The sequence below is a fragment of the Diuraphis noxia genome, unplaced genomic scaffold, assembly GCF_037042655.1.
Source record: "Diuraphis noxia isolate RWA-SAM2 unplaced genomic scaffold, SU_Dnox_SAM2 contig0013, whole genome shotgun sequence".
NCBI classification, from domain to species: domain Eukaryota; kingdom Metazoa; phylum Arthropoda; class Insecta; order Hemiptera; family Aphididae; genus Diuraphis; species Diuraphis noxia.
The window spans coordinates 671,265-684,844 of NW_028301723.1; the positions used below are offsets into that span (position 1 = coordinate 671,265).

The 13,580-nt window shown below is 29.3% G+C and overlaps 1 long non-coding RNA gene across 1 annotated transcript; it reads right to left on the bottom strand.

The window, feature by feature from the left end:
- Positions 1-8,314: 8,314 nt before the first annotated feature.
- LOC149054046 (uncharacterized) lies at positions 8,315-10,747 on the bottom strand. Its single transcript, XR_016192369.1, has 6 exons — positions 10,449-10,747; positions 10,332-10,381; positions 10,068-10,117; positions 9,568-9,675; positions 9,106-9,186; positions 8,315-8,451 (listed from the first exon to the last, which is right to left on the bottom strand). It is a non-coding gene; the product is annotated as an uncharacterized LOC149054046 (long non-coding RNA).
- Positions 10,748-13,580: the final 2,833 nt, after the last annotated feature.

Consider the following 13,580-nt stretch of genomic DNA (forward strand, 5'->3'; position numbering starts at 1 on the left):
TCAATTGGTTTTTTAGAAATCGCATTTTATCTGTTATCTTTAAAATACCATGAGATACTCTCCAATATATACTCCTCTACACGCCTTCTGACAAATTTTAATCTTACAACATAACTATATTATAAAGGTTAAATTGGTATTACTACTTAAAAATGATAACATACAAATAATTTTTACAGAAAATCAGCTTCTTTTCAGTTGACTATCCAACGAATTAACAAACAAAAAGTTTGATATTGATTTTAAGTGAATTTAAAAGCATGGCTGGACATTAACGAGTTAAGTTAATATTAACTAAGACCAAAGTTAAATAACTAGTTAATTTTTTTAAACTAAATTTTAACTTAATAAGTTAATTTGTTTACATATTCAATGTGTTAACTTCGAGTTAAGTATACACAGATTTCTTAAAATTAAGTTACACGAAAATCGTTATTCTTGGTTTAAATATGTAATTTTGTCCAAATTAAAAATTAAAATATCTGTAAAAAATAAATTTATTTATATATTTTTAAGATTTTTGGTTACAGTATGAATTATTTATGAGAATCTTTGTTTGAAATTTTCAACCCTTAATTATAAGAACTGAACATTTTATAATTTTTTAATTACAATGGTTGATAATTTTCAAAATTTTGATAAATTTTGGTCAAAATTTGAACTTTAATTTCTTATAAAAAAAATTCGTGTCTATGTATTTTCAATATTTTTCAGCTGCTATTCTATCAATATATCAGGAACCTTGTATTACATTTTCAGACTTTTTGACCACCAAATAAAATGTAATTGACAATTATAAAAATAAAAATAAAAAACGTTTAGGAATTAATTTTAAACTCATACCTTATTTAATTGTATAATAAATAACTATATTAAATTTTATTTGTTGAAATTTTTTAAACATGAGAATTATCAAAAAAATTCAACAAACGGCGGGACCTTTCCAACAACGTTCAAAAAACCGTTTACAACAGTTTTGGATTGTTTTTGGAACTTTAAAAAAAAGTTGGCTGAGGGGCTTTTTTCAAAAATTCGTATAAAACAAACAGAGTTCCAACAAATGGCGGGACCTTTCCAACAACGTCCAACAAACCGTGGAGAACAGTTTTGTACAGTTTGAAATTTTATGAATTTCTATTGTCAAAATTCAAAATTTGAACTTTTTAAAAAAAAATGTAACCATGTATTTATTTTATTTTTCAACTGCTATTGTAAAAATATGTTAGGAGCCTTGTATTAAATTTTCAAATCTTAAATTAAAAAAAAAAATCTTAGATAATTTTGAACATTGCCTAATTTTTATACGTATTTAATCAAAATTTGAAATTTTAATGTTTATAAAAAAAATCATGGCTATGTATTTTTAATATTTTTCAACTGCAATTGAAACAATATGTTGGAAGCATTATATTAAATTTTGAAGTTTTTTGACCCAACCACTAAAATTTTATTGACATTAATAGAAAAAAAAAACTAAAAAAGTTGAAAAATTAAGATATCAGTAAACAGCTCAAAACTAATCAAAATATTTTGAAAATTTTATCAAATTTAGAAATGCCTATATAAACATTCACTTAAAATTTCAAGTATCTGCGGACAATTGTTTTAAAGTTAAGTTACACCAAAATAAGAATATCACTAAATAAGAAATTTAGTGAAAATCCAATGTTGTAAAAATTTAAATTTCAAACGCTCGTAAAAACTTAATTTGAATTTCTGGTGGACTTTTTATTTGTGATAAAGATTGACAAACTTGTAAGAAATCTTGTATTCAATTTTCAAATCTTAGATTTAAAAAAGAATTTTTTTATGAATTTCTAGCTTAAAATAATTTTCGAATTTTTGTGATTTTTACGTATTTTGTCAAAATTCAAACTTTGAATGCTTATAAAAAAAAATTGTGACTATGTATTTCTTTTATTTTTCAACTGCTATTGTAACAATATGTTAAGAGCCTTGTATTAAATTTTCAAGCTTTTCTGCCTAACAAATAAATTTTTATCGATATTAATTAAAAAAAACTAATAATGATCGAAAATTTGAAATGCCTATGAATAGTTCAACTTAAGTTGAAATTTTTTGAAAATTGCATGGTGGATAGAATATACTTATATAAACATTAGGTGAAAAGGTCATGTATCTATGGTCATTATTTTTAAAGTTACATCAAAAACTAAAATCGATTTTGTCGAAAAATGAGTGTGCGTAAAATTTCCCGTTTTTCCCTTAATTTTTAGTTTGTTTTTCTCAATTATTTAGAAAAGTATTAAGAATTTTTTAGTTTTGACCCCCCAAAGTACCAACTAGATTCACTTTCTGATCGAACGAGGTACTGAAGTCAAAAATCGAAGCATTTTTACTGCCCCAAAACGTGATGACAGACACAAAAAAAAAACACATCATGGTAAAATCAATACATTCATCGCTCCGCTCAGAATCTAATAGTGTGTTTTAATTTATAACGGTTTTTTTTTTTTAATTTGACTAAATATATATGTAAATTTTATTGTAAACATCATTAAAAAAAGCTTAAAAGCTTTTATCACAACAATTTAATTTTTACTTAACATGTTTAATCATAATATTATTTACATATTATTTATTTTATTTTATGGGAGTGCACGCTTTTTCAATTATTAATTATTATTTATTTATACTTATTAAAATAAATTAATTTTGTGTAGGTATTCAATTTTGTTTGTGAATATATGTACATTTACCTCTAATTGTATAATAGTAAATAAGTGGACTTATTAGTCAATAATGGTTAACATAAAGATTATAGTTTAAGAAGATTAAAGATTATATTAAATTAAATTATATTAATTAGTCATCATGTATCATATCCTATACAAATAATAGATATTTTATATACGTAATCTAAAATGCTAGTTTGTATACCAATAAAAGACAGTCTTAAATACGTATATTAACAATATTCACTTAGACTTTAAATAGTTGTCTCATTTAGACTTATTTTGGAACATAAAAAGGACATCTATTATATATCAAAAATAGATATTTTGATCTCATAAATAGAATATAATAGACATTGACATGTTTACTGGGTTGCTTTGATTAACCGCTCTTGACAATTACAACCTCTTATTATATCCAAACATTAACTCATCAGCCCGTATTGTTAATAATAAATAAATAAATAACTAGGTACTGATAAATGCATAATACAAATTATTTCAAATTACAAGCACAATAATGTATAGCTATTATGCCCACTTATCATATTATTGTTAGTTTATTTATTATTCTAAAATAATTCCAGAAAAATCATAACAAGTAATGATTATTATTATGTTGCTATTTATATATTATACTCGTAACGTAAATAGACACAGGCCGTCACGCGTCGCAAGTTATCGAATGTGCAGTGACAAACATTGCACTCTGACACTGCTGCTCGCAGATCGTACATAAAATAATTATCTAAACTATACAAATTATAAAATATATTAAATTGGATCTCGTAAAGTGCATATACTACACTATGGACACACAGTGCAATGTTGCCGTTCTCATTAAACGTTACGGAGCTCACAACATCTACTACATGAAACGCGAACATAGACAAAATACAATTGTACATAATAAAATATACACGGGAGAACACACAACATTTATAAAAATATGTCTTTGCGAGATCCTGTTGTTTTTCGCTGGAAATCGTTCAAGGGCACATATAATACCAATATATGGTATAAACGTTGCGAGATCCACCCACATGTTCGGATCTCACAACGAAAACGGATCTCGTAACGCTGCTCGTTTTCCATACGTCGGATCTCCTAACGTACTATAAGTACGGCCACACACACACACAAACACATACATACAGACTTGTAGTACTCGGCGAGATCCACTTGTAAATAGTGACGTTGTGAGATCCACGATTTTAAATAGGAATTATTTTATGGGACTAAAACCTACAATTTTTAATCTATATTTTTATGTACCCTACCTATTATATACACCAACATACTCGTGTTAAAAATTATATTGTAGTAGACTTTGTGAGATCCAGTGTATGTTTAGTTAAACATCATATCTACTTGACTATCAGAGATCCTTTTCTGTATATTATTTTAAAGTATTGACTCTACGAGATCCATGCGACGTTGCCATCAACTTGTATTATTCTTAACTATGGTCAATAAAATTGTGTGTTATCCTGTAATCAGATTTGATTCTAATAATAATTTGCAGACTGTATCGGTGTGCAATTAAGTTTCTAGAAATTAAACATAACCTTATGAAAACATTTAATAATCATTAATTCAATTAATTTATTTATGTAATTAAAAACAAATTAAAATTATATAATTTTTATTTTTGAGTAGTAATAAAAGTATTTAATAAACAATATTGTAAAATATTAATGTTTGAGTCATTGCAGCTTCTTATGAAGTATTAAAATTATAACAAAATTAAATAAACTTAAAATAATATTATTACATAAAATGATATAATATTATTTAGATATTACTTATTATTTGTAGATGTTGTACACAAAAGTTTTTACTTTACGCCAATCTTTACCTGAAAAAAATAATAAACAAAATACTGATATTAAATATTAAAATCATTTTGTACAATTAAATAATTTATCTGTCATAATTTTACTATTTTTTTTAATAAATTCTTCGCATTCTGCTTTTTTTGGAGGCTCTTTTAGCATTTTATGTTTTTAAAAATGTGATGTAGTTAACTTCTTTTGGTTTTCTGTCCAAGGTACTCGTTCAAATTTTTTTCTTTTTTATCTTGTGACTTTTTTTCAGGACTCGTAAATTTGGTTTTCTTGGATTGATTTGTTTTTATTTTTTTTTCACCTACTACATATCTTTTAGTTTTAAGCTGGGTTGAATCAAGTATAACAGTCGGTTGGATTGTTTCCGAGTTTGAAACTTGTAGACTTTCTTTGGTATTTTCCGAGTAACTGATATCTGTGTCTTCATTCTCACTATTTTCCGAGACGAGCCCATTAACATTGACGTCAATTTCGTCAAAATTTTTCCCTCTATATTGGTCAGCTTCACCTTTTTCCATCATCAATAAAAATTTGCTTACTTTTGCAATTTGGAATACAGCACTGTCAGGCAATCTGTAAAATGATTTGTGTATTTGTGATTTCTTTGGAGTGCCCCATAAAATTTGATAATTGTTCCACATCACCTTCATTAAAATTTAAAAGTTGTGCTACTGTTACAACTTGTTTACATAATTTTGTGGACGTCAATGCTGATGGATTTTTGGCTCCGCTTGCAATTGCCAATTTTCACATCACTTCTGAAGCCCGAATACAACTATTTTCAGTATTTAGAACAAAAAACAAATACTCATTGTTTTTTCCACAGAAATGTGATCGAACATAAATTAATATTGATAAAGATTTTTGAATTTTTGGCGTGAATAAAATAGACACACCTCTTCCTCGTTTACCACGTATTACTAATCTTTTAATTTTTTTTTGTAAGTTCCCGTTCCTCAGGTGACAGGGATGACTTTACTTCTTCTTGAGGTGTTTCAATTGAACAATTTAAATACGTGCTTAAAAATATTCTTTGTACTTCTCCCGCTCGTTTGCGATTTAATAAAATGAATTGTGCAAGTACAGTATCTTGTAACTCTTTAAATGCAATTATATTTAGTGGATCTTTTTTTAATTTGCTTAAAAGTATAATCTGCATATTTAACAAATAATCTTTAAAAAATGTTATGTCCGAAGTCAATGGTAATAAAGCTGGTTTATTCCACTTTCGCTGGTACAGTTCTTTTGAAGCATTAGTCGATCACTCATATGACCACTGTTTTTCTATTAAATTATTCACAATTTTAATATTTGAAATTATTGTATCGGTATTTTCAGAAATGCAGAGATTTTTTGATTTTTTTTAGTAATTAATATTCGGTTATTTCACAGCATTGCTTCAATGTACTTAGTTCCTATTTTCAACACCAAGGAAGATGATTTAAATGTATCGTTGGTAGCGTCATATCCTGAAGTAAATTTTGTACTACTAATAATATTGTCAAACAGTTCAGGTTTCAAGCAATCTATCAGTGATTGGCACGTTTTTACAGATTTTCGCATCTCAATTAAAAAACGTCCAAGTTCCCGCATTTTGTTTGAAACAACGGATATTAATGGCCGGTTTCACCATCTAGAGTTAAAGTGGGAGTAACTGGTAACTCGGAGTTAGCGAGAAAAACGTATTTTACGACCTCGGGTTAGGTGATAACTCCAAGTTAATGAAAATATTAACTCCCAGATTTTAACCCCCAATATTTCTGAGTGTTAAGAGGTAACTCTAGTTACAATCACGGTTTACCGTGATATAAACAACCATTGATAGTGGGCACTGAACAGTATACAGTTCAGTGATAGTGGGTGTTGTATAATATTATAATTCAAAAACGTAATCAAAATTGAAAAGTGTCTGTTCGTTTTTGTTTAATTCCATCTATTGTGTATTTTTTTTGTTTTTCGTTTTAATACGAATGATGTACCGTAGAATAATATTTGATGACGACAACAGGAATGATGACGAAGTTATTGCGATGCAACGACTTGGAGTCAGTGAATCATCAGCCTGTCGTTACGTTCACCAAGTTTGCAGAGCCATAGCGAGGCAAAGGCCAAATTTAATTTCATTCCCAACTAATGAAATTGATGAAAAGAGGGTAGTCAATGGATTTTACAGACTCAGTAGATTTCCAAGGGTAGTAGGAGCTGTTGATTACACCCACATAAAAATTCAGTCACCAGGTAGGCATTACATATAAATACTATTGCCATCAGCTACCTATGTTCTGTTTTATTTAACCACGGTTTGTCATAATTTTTTAAGGTGGAGATAATGCAGAAATTTTTAGAAACCGGAAATGTTGGTTTTCTATAAATACCCAATGCATTTGTAACCCATGGCTCAAAATTATGGACATAGTGGCGCGATGGCCAGGATCATGCCATGATCAAATAATTTTTGATAACTCGAATATTAAACATAAATTTGAAACAGGAGTCATAAAAGGTTACCTGTTAAGTGACGTTGGCTATGAAGTTAAGCCCTACCTTATGACTCCTCTTCTCAACCCTACCACGCGAAGCCAGCAATTTTATAATGAGAGCCACATCAGGACAAGAAATGTAATTGAAAGGTAAATATTGCTTAGATAGGGATGACTGGGTAAAATCTGTGGCTTGGGTCAATAAAAGTCATTTTCCAGAAAATGTTTGGCCTTTTTAAAATTGTTATGAAAATGTAACATTTTAAATGTTTATTGTTTTATATTTTCTTTTTGACCCCATTATAAGTAACCATTATATTAGTCATGTTGAATTTTAGGGTTTAAATTGTAACTAATAGTTAACAAGTCCTAAAATATAAATAATAGGAAAACTATACACAAAAGTACATGAGTTGTATCACAAAATTTAAAATTTAACACACTTACTCTAAATGTATAACTATACCTTATTTTCATTTGTCACATATAAATTGAAATACCTTTTTATAAAATGTAACTTATATAAGTATATAACTATATTACTATACCTTCATATTTTTGTTTATTATTAATTAACAAGTTCTATAGCATAATTCAGTGGTGTGTTGAACTAATTTTTGGTGAGGAGCAAAAATGTATACTATGTAGGTAAAATAATAAATGGAAGTTTCACTGATGTGAAAATAAGCACTATACACCATACAATTTTCAAAATATTTCGACTCGTTTTCAGCTATTTATAGGTAGGTAAAAGACATTTTTGAATTTAATTAGTTTTTAAATTAATGTTTTAATAAATTTAATTGTGTAAAAATAAATTGTGATAAATAAAAAGGATAACTTCTATATTAAATTATTCTCTTAAATTAAGTTTATTCATTGCAATGTTGTAGATGTTTTGGTGTTATGTAAAGGAGATTCCCTGTTCTCAGTAAAGGATTAACAGTAGACTTGAAAAATACACAAGCAATAATAGTTGCATGTGCTGATCTACATAATGTTTGTATTGAAATGCATGACGAACTTCCAGATGATGAGCCGATGGAAGAAAACCATAGAAATAATGATGCTAACCATAGAGAAGATCACATTGTTAATTTGACAGGAACAAGGGGTAGACAAGAAAGAGATAGGCTGGTGAATGATCACTTTGACAATTTACAGTGAGAATAAACTAGAATAGTACTTTATTTTAATTTAATAAACATTTATAATTAACAAAATTTATGAATAACAAAAATTACATTTGCAATTGTTTTTGGAGAAGTTGTATCTCCAGCTTCAATTTTTTCTCTTCCAAAAGTATGTTCCTCTTCTTCACTTCGTTTATTACAACCTCCTGCTCTAAGCATTTCTTATGTAATGCCACTAGCTGGTCTTTATGCTGCAATAAATTTGTTGACTCGGCAGTACGATTCTTCTTTTTTCCTGAAAACATATGTGTAAAATTTCATTAATTTCATATAAGAATGATAACAGAATTTAACCTCGCAAAATAAGGATGTCGATGACCTAAAAACATACCAAAAAAATGCTTAAATGACCTAAAAAGTAAAAATTGAAAAAATAAGTTTAAAATGAATACCTATGTATATAGTTATGGTTTGATGAATTATTGTCTTTCATTTATGCAGTAAATCATATCATAACAATAGCTCTTCAACAATAGTACAGTATTATTTTAAAAAATTCCAAAATTATATAGAATATGAAAAAATGTAGTAAAACTAACTGAAAATGCAAAACTAAATTCAGATATTCTGAATCAGGGATGTTTGAAATGAGTTTTTGGCTAAGCTAGCATTGTATAGAACTAAAGGAAGAAAAATGCTGAAGTCAACAGCGTCTTATTTCTAGTTATCAATATTAATTAACAATACCTAAATAAAAAATATGTTAATGTATAAGCAAAAGGAAGTTCGATCACTGGATGGTTTCTTCCATCACCCTATTCATGTTTCTAAATGTATTGTAGATTTGTAGCACATATTCTTATTATGCTTTTATGTATAGATTGTATATTCTCTAATAAAAAAAAGTTACCTAACAATATTATGGAAATTATGTGTAATATTAACTCACTGAAAGGGGTTCTGAGAGGTGTACTAATTTTTGATTTAAGTTATTGAGGAGTCACCATATTCCGTTGACTGACAGTTGTATCTGAAATAAATACATCTTACTATTAGACTGTGCAGCTGTAACGATATTGCTCTTGCTATTTATTCATATTAGGATATTAACATTAAGGTTAATTTCATTTTCAATGCTAGACTTATTGTTTAGTTATTACTTCCTATATAAGTTGAATTTGTGTTTACTATAATAAGTAATAAATTAACCCTTTAATAAGAGAAAAGTCAGGGAAATTTAAAAATAAGCTTTGCCACCACTTAAAAGTATGAAGTATATAATACCTAATAATACCTAGAAGTATGAACTTTCTGTATTATGATATTGTAAAAATATACAATCTTAAAAAAAAAAAATGGCTATTAAACATGCATATAATGTTTTGTTGAAGCCAAGTTTACTTTAACATACCAAAGTGGTTGCTGCTACTTCCTGCCTCATTTGTTTCACAAGTAGCAATACCTTATATAGCAATGTTTTCTTTCCTTATAGCTGGTTCTGGAAAAAATGATAGCATATCTGCATAGCCATGACAACATAAAAATTAAATTTCAATTGTTTTACACATTAGGTATATTCGGTATTAATATTTAAATTAAATCATACATTTTGCTAGATTTAACTAGAAGATTATTTTATAATTTGTTTGTTTTTGTGGCCCAAATATTTAGTTAAAAGATAATATATAAGAAAATTAAAAATTATTGGATGAATAATTGAAATTTCAATATTGAAAATTAAGAAAATAATTGCAATTAAATAGAAATTTGCGAGTAAGGTGGAGTCGCCACTTATGGCCAGTCATTTTTATTTATTTATTCTTAAGACTTTAAAATTTAAACCAAGTAATAGCCTACTTTTAAAAACGTTATCTATGGGTTAGGGTACTGTAGTAACTGTAGTAAACATACCTGGTTGAGTTGGTCAGTAGACTTGACTATTTCAACTTCATCGGGCAAAACTGAAAAAAAAAAAATATTTACATTTTATTAAACAAAATTCTACCTAATTAAATTCTTACGATTAGGGCCAGTATTACAATAGTCGATTCCACTTAACCAACTAATAGCAGATTATATTACAGACCGAATTTGGTGGGTTTGGAGTCTGTTACATTTAACCACAGATTGTAATTTTAGAGCCTTAAATGCAATTTAAATGTAATTTGATCTTACCAGTCACAATCCATGAATACCATCGTTATTGTCCACCATTGCAAAATCGTCTGAAAAATCAGTGTAGGTATTATTTGAGCCTTAGGAAAATACAGGAAATGATTAATATGATCATACCATCTACTTCATTGTCATAATAATTATAACCTGAAGAAGGCATGGCATCAATTTCACCGTCACAATCAAAAATTGAAGGCATGCCGTCAACAGAGAGTGGCATCATGTCCTTTACCTTTTGTTCAATATCATTGAGACCTATTGATTCATTATTCCCACCGCCTGTCTTTAGACGTTCCAGTCTTGAATTAAACAAAATAAAATTATCAATAATGAAGAAAGATATAAATTGTCAGAACTGAAATACTGATCACACTTACCTTATCGAAGCACTTTTTTTCCGCACAAGTTTTTTAATATTTTTGTACCTAACCTAACCAATCTTTTTGTCTAAATGAACTGTATATGGATTTATTTTTCAGGACAAAGTCCCAAAAACACCGAGGATTGGTTTTTAGCTTACACTCAGTTTGAGCTATGAAGGATTTATAGCACCTTTTGTATTCATATTTATAGCGTGCCCGGAGATTAGAAAACTCGTTATAATCTCTGGGACAACGGGAAACTTTATACTTGGCATGCGCCCGTTTTTTAGAAATAACTATAGATTGAGGTCTTTAGAAAACCACAATGAAAATTTAGAAGGACTATAACAGACCTCAGGAACAAAATTCAAAACGCAGAAATGCAGAGCATCATACAATGCATTGGTTGCTTGATCCACATCGAGAGACACAATAGTTTCAAGCCAGTTGAAGGACAAAAGGAAAGAACATATGTCCGGATAGCATGCACGACGGAAATTAAAGTATTTATGGGAGTTGTCAAGAAATGGATGGTCCCGGCCAAAGGGAAATTTGATTACAAGCGCAGGGTGATATGGATCACGAGGAACCGATACAACTTCTGAATTTTCTACTAAAACGCTGCAGTTGTTGGAAAACACCAGATCAAGGATTCCCCCACAATGATCTGAAACCCCATTGAGCTGGACAACATTATTGAAAGCAAATATTTCGGGAACACATTGCACTCTAGGGCCTGAAGATGAACAATAGATTAGACCATAATCGTCGTTTGACCATTGTCAAGATTATGAATATACAACCTGGATTGAGAGATAGTAGCTTGGACAGCTGACATAAATGACTCATAGACGAGAATTGGGCTATTAGGAGGGATATAGACGGAACAGACAACAAAGGTGACATTTTGTACGTGGAATCTAACAAATAAATGCTCAACATTATAGGCTGTGGTAGGTAATAACTCACAAACAACATCGTTACGAAGTGCAATGAGAGCACCACCACCTCTATAACAATTGCTAGTATCACTATTACGATCACATCTGAATACAGCATAATTAATTAAACCTAATTCATTATCAAAAAAACTGTCAGTTAACCAAGTTTCAGATGAACAAATAAAAATATAATTAAACAAAGACACATTACATTTAAAACACGGTAATTTGGTTCTAAGACCACGGACGCCATGGTGGCTTAGTTTTTTGAGTTTTTAGAATTTGATATCATACCTGGCTGAAGACGACCCCAGAATCTCTTGACAATAACTCCGTCGGGCCAAAATGAAGGTTCAAGAACATCTTGGAGTTTATCTAGCGGCAGGTGAATATTGAACGACGCATATGTTGGATGCTTAGTAACCATCTGAGTCACTGTGATGTCTTTAAATTCGGAGAAAAATTTAGATTTAAGCAGATCAGCAGTGGCCGTAGGGTTTAACCGAGAGACGAACAGGTTTGAGAATTTCTGAGTTGGAGCAGCAGATAAGGCAGAGGAGGTAATTAGACCAGAACCAACAATAAACTTAGGCCGGTCAGACGCCTGTACCGGTGGAGAACGATTCCGCAATATTTGCGGAATCGTGTTGAATTTAATAGCCACTGATATACATACACGATTCTGCAAATTTAATATATATATACACGATTCCGTATAATTTTAAATGCAACGTTGCCATTCCGAAAACAAAATCTATATTATTTTAAGGGCCGAGCCACACTTGAGTGATTTTGGCGCGCGGTACGCATACGACGGTGGCACCCGGTGGCGCGTTAAAATGACGTTTTTTTGATCAGTTTCCGCAACATAAGGAATTAAACGTATATGAGTTTGTTTCAGCTATATTATTATACGATAAGATAATGTTTATGTCATTGTCGTTTATAAGATTAGATTATAATACGTTTCTTATATAAATATAATATGAATAAGAAATTTGGACTACACTTATGACAGCATAAGCGCTATAATCGATTATAAAAAAAAAATATTTTATTATGTACATTCAGAAAACATGATTTTAGTTTAAATTTAATTTACAACTTTTATTTTCTGATTATGTTTTAAACAATTATATTGACAAATACTGTCCTTTTCCACCACTAATTTGGGCTGAAGAACCATAAAAAAATCCAAGGTAGGTTCTATAATTATTATTTAAACTGTATAATTTTTTATAATTTTTATAATATTATTATAATGTTATCTGTGATAACTTATCACAGAACAACAAATGCAGCAGAAAGTTTTCATCGAACATACAATGGCCAATTTTACTACTCACATCCACCCATTTATTCAGTGCTGACAGTCTTATTAGAAACACAGTCCGTAAACAGATGTAAAAATATATTCAATTATTTCTAAAAATGAAAAAAATAAAATGACTCTTAGAGAAACAGAACGCATTGAAACTATTATTAGGGCATATGATAAGTATAAATCTTGTAAATCCCAAGATCATTTATCATATTATTTATCACTAACTGGCCATACTTATCAAGGTAAATCATTATAATTTATATTATAAGTAGTTGGAAGCATAATAAACGTAGTACCTATTGCTAATAATAAGCGGTAGAACAAGCAAACGCCGTAACGATGTGGGTAGGCAAATTATTATGCACCCGGTACAGATAGCTTTAACCAAATTAGACGATCCGTCGACATTGACACGTGCCGTAATAAGAACCGAGATAACTGGCAGACACACACCAGCAAGAAAACTCAAAGTTCAAACCGTAATTGGTAGATAAGATAAAAATAACTGGAACTGTACCTTAAGTATCGAAGGAAAACTGCCCAAAAGGGAAGAGATTGAAGGCAGACAGCATCAACAACAACACAAGACTATAAGCGCACTTTTATAGTTATACTGGAATAA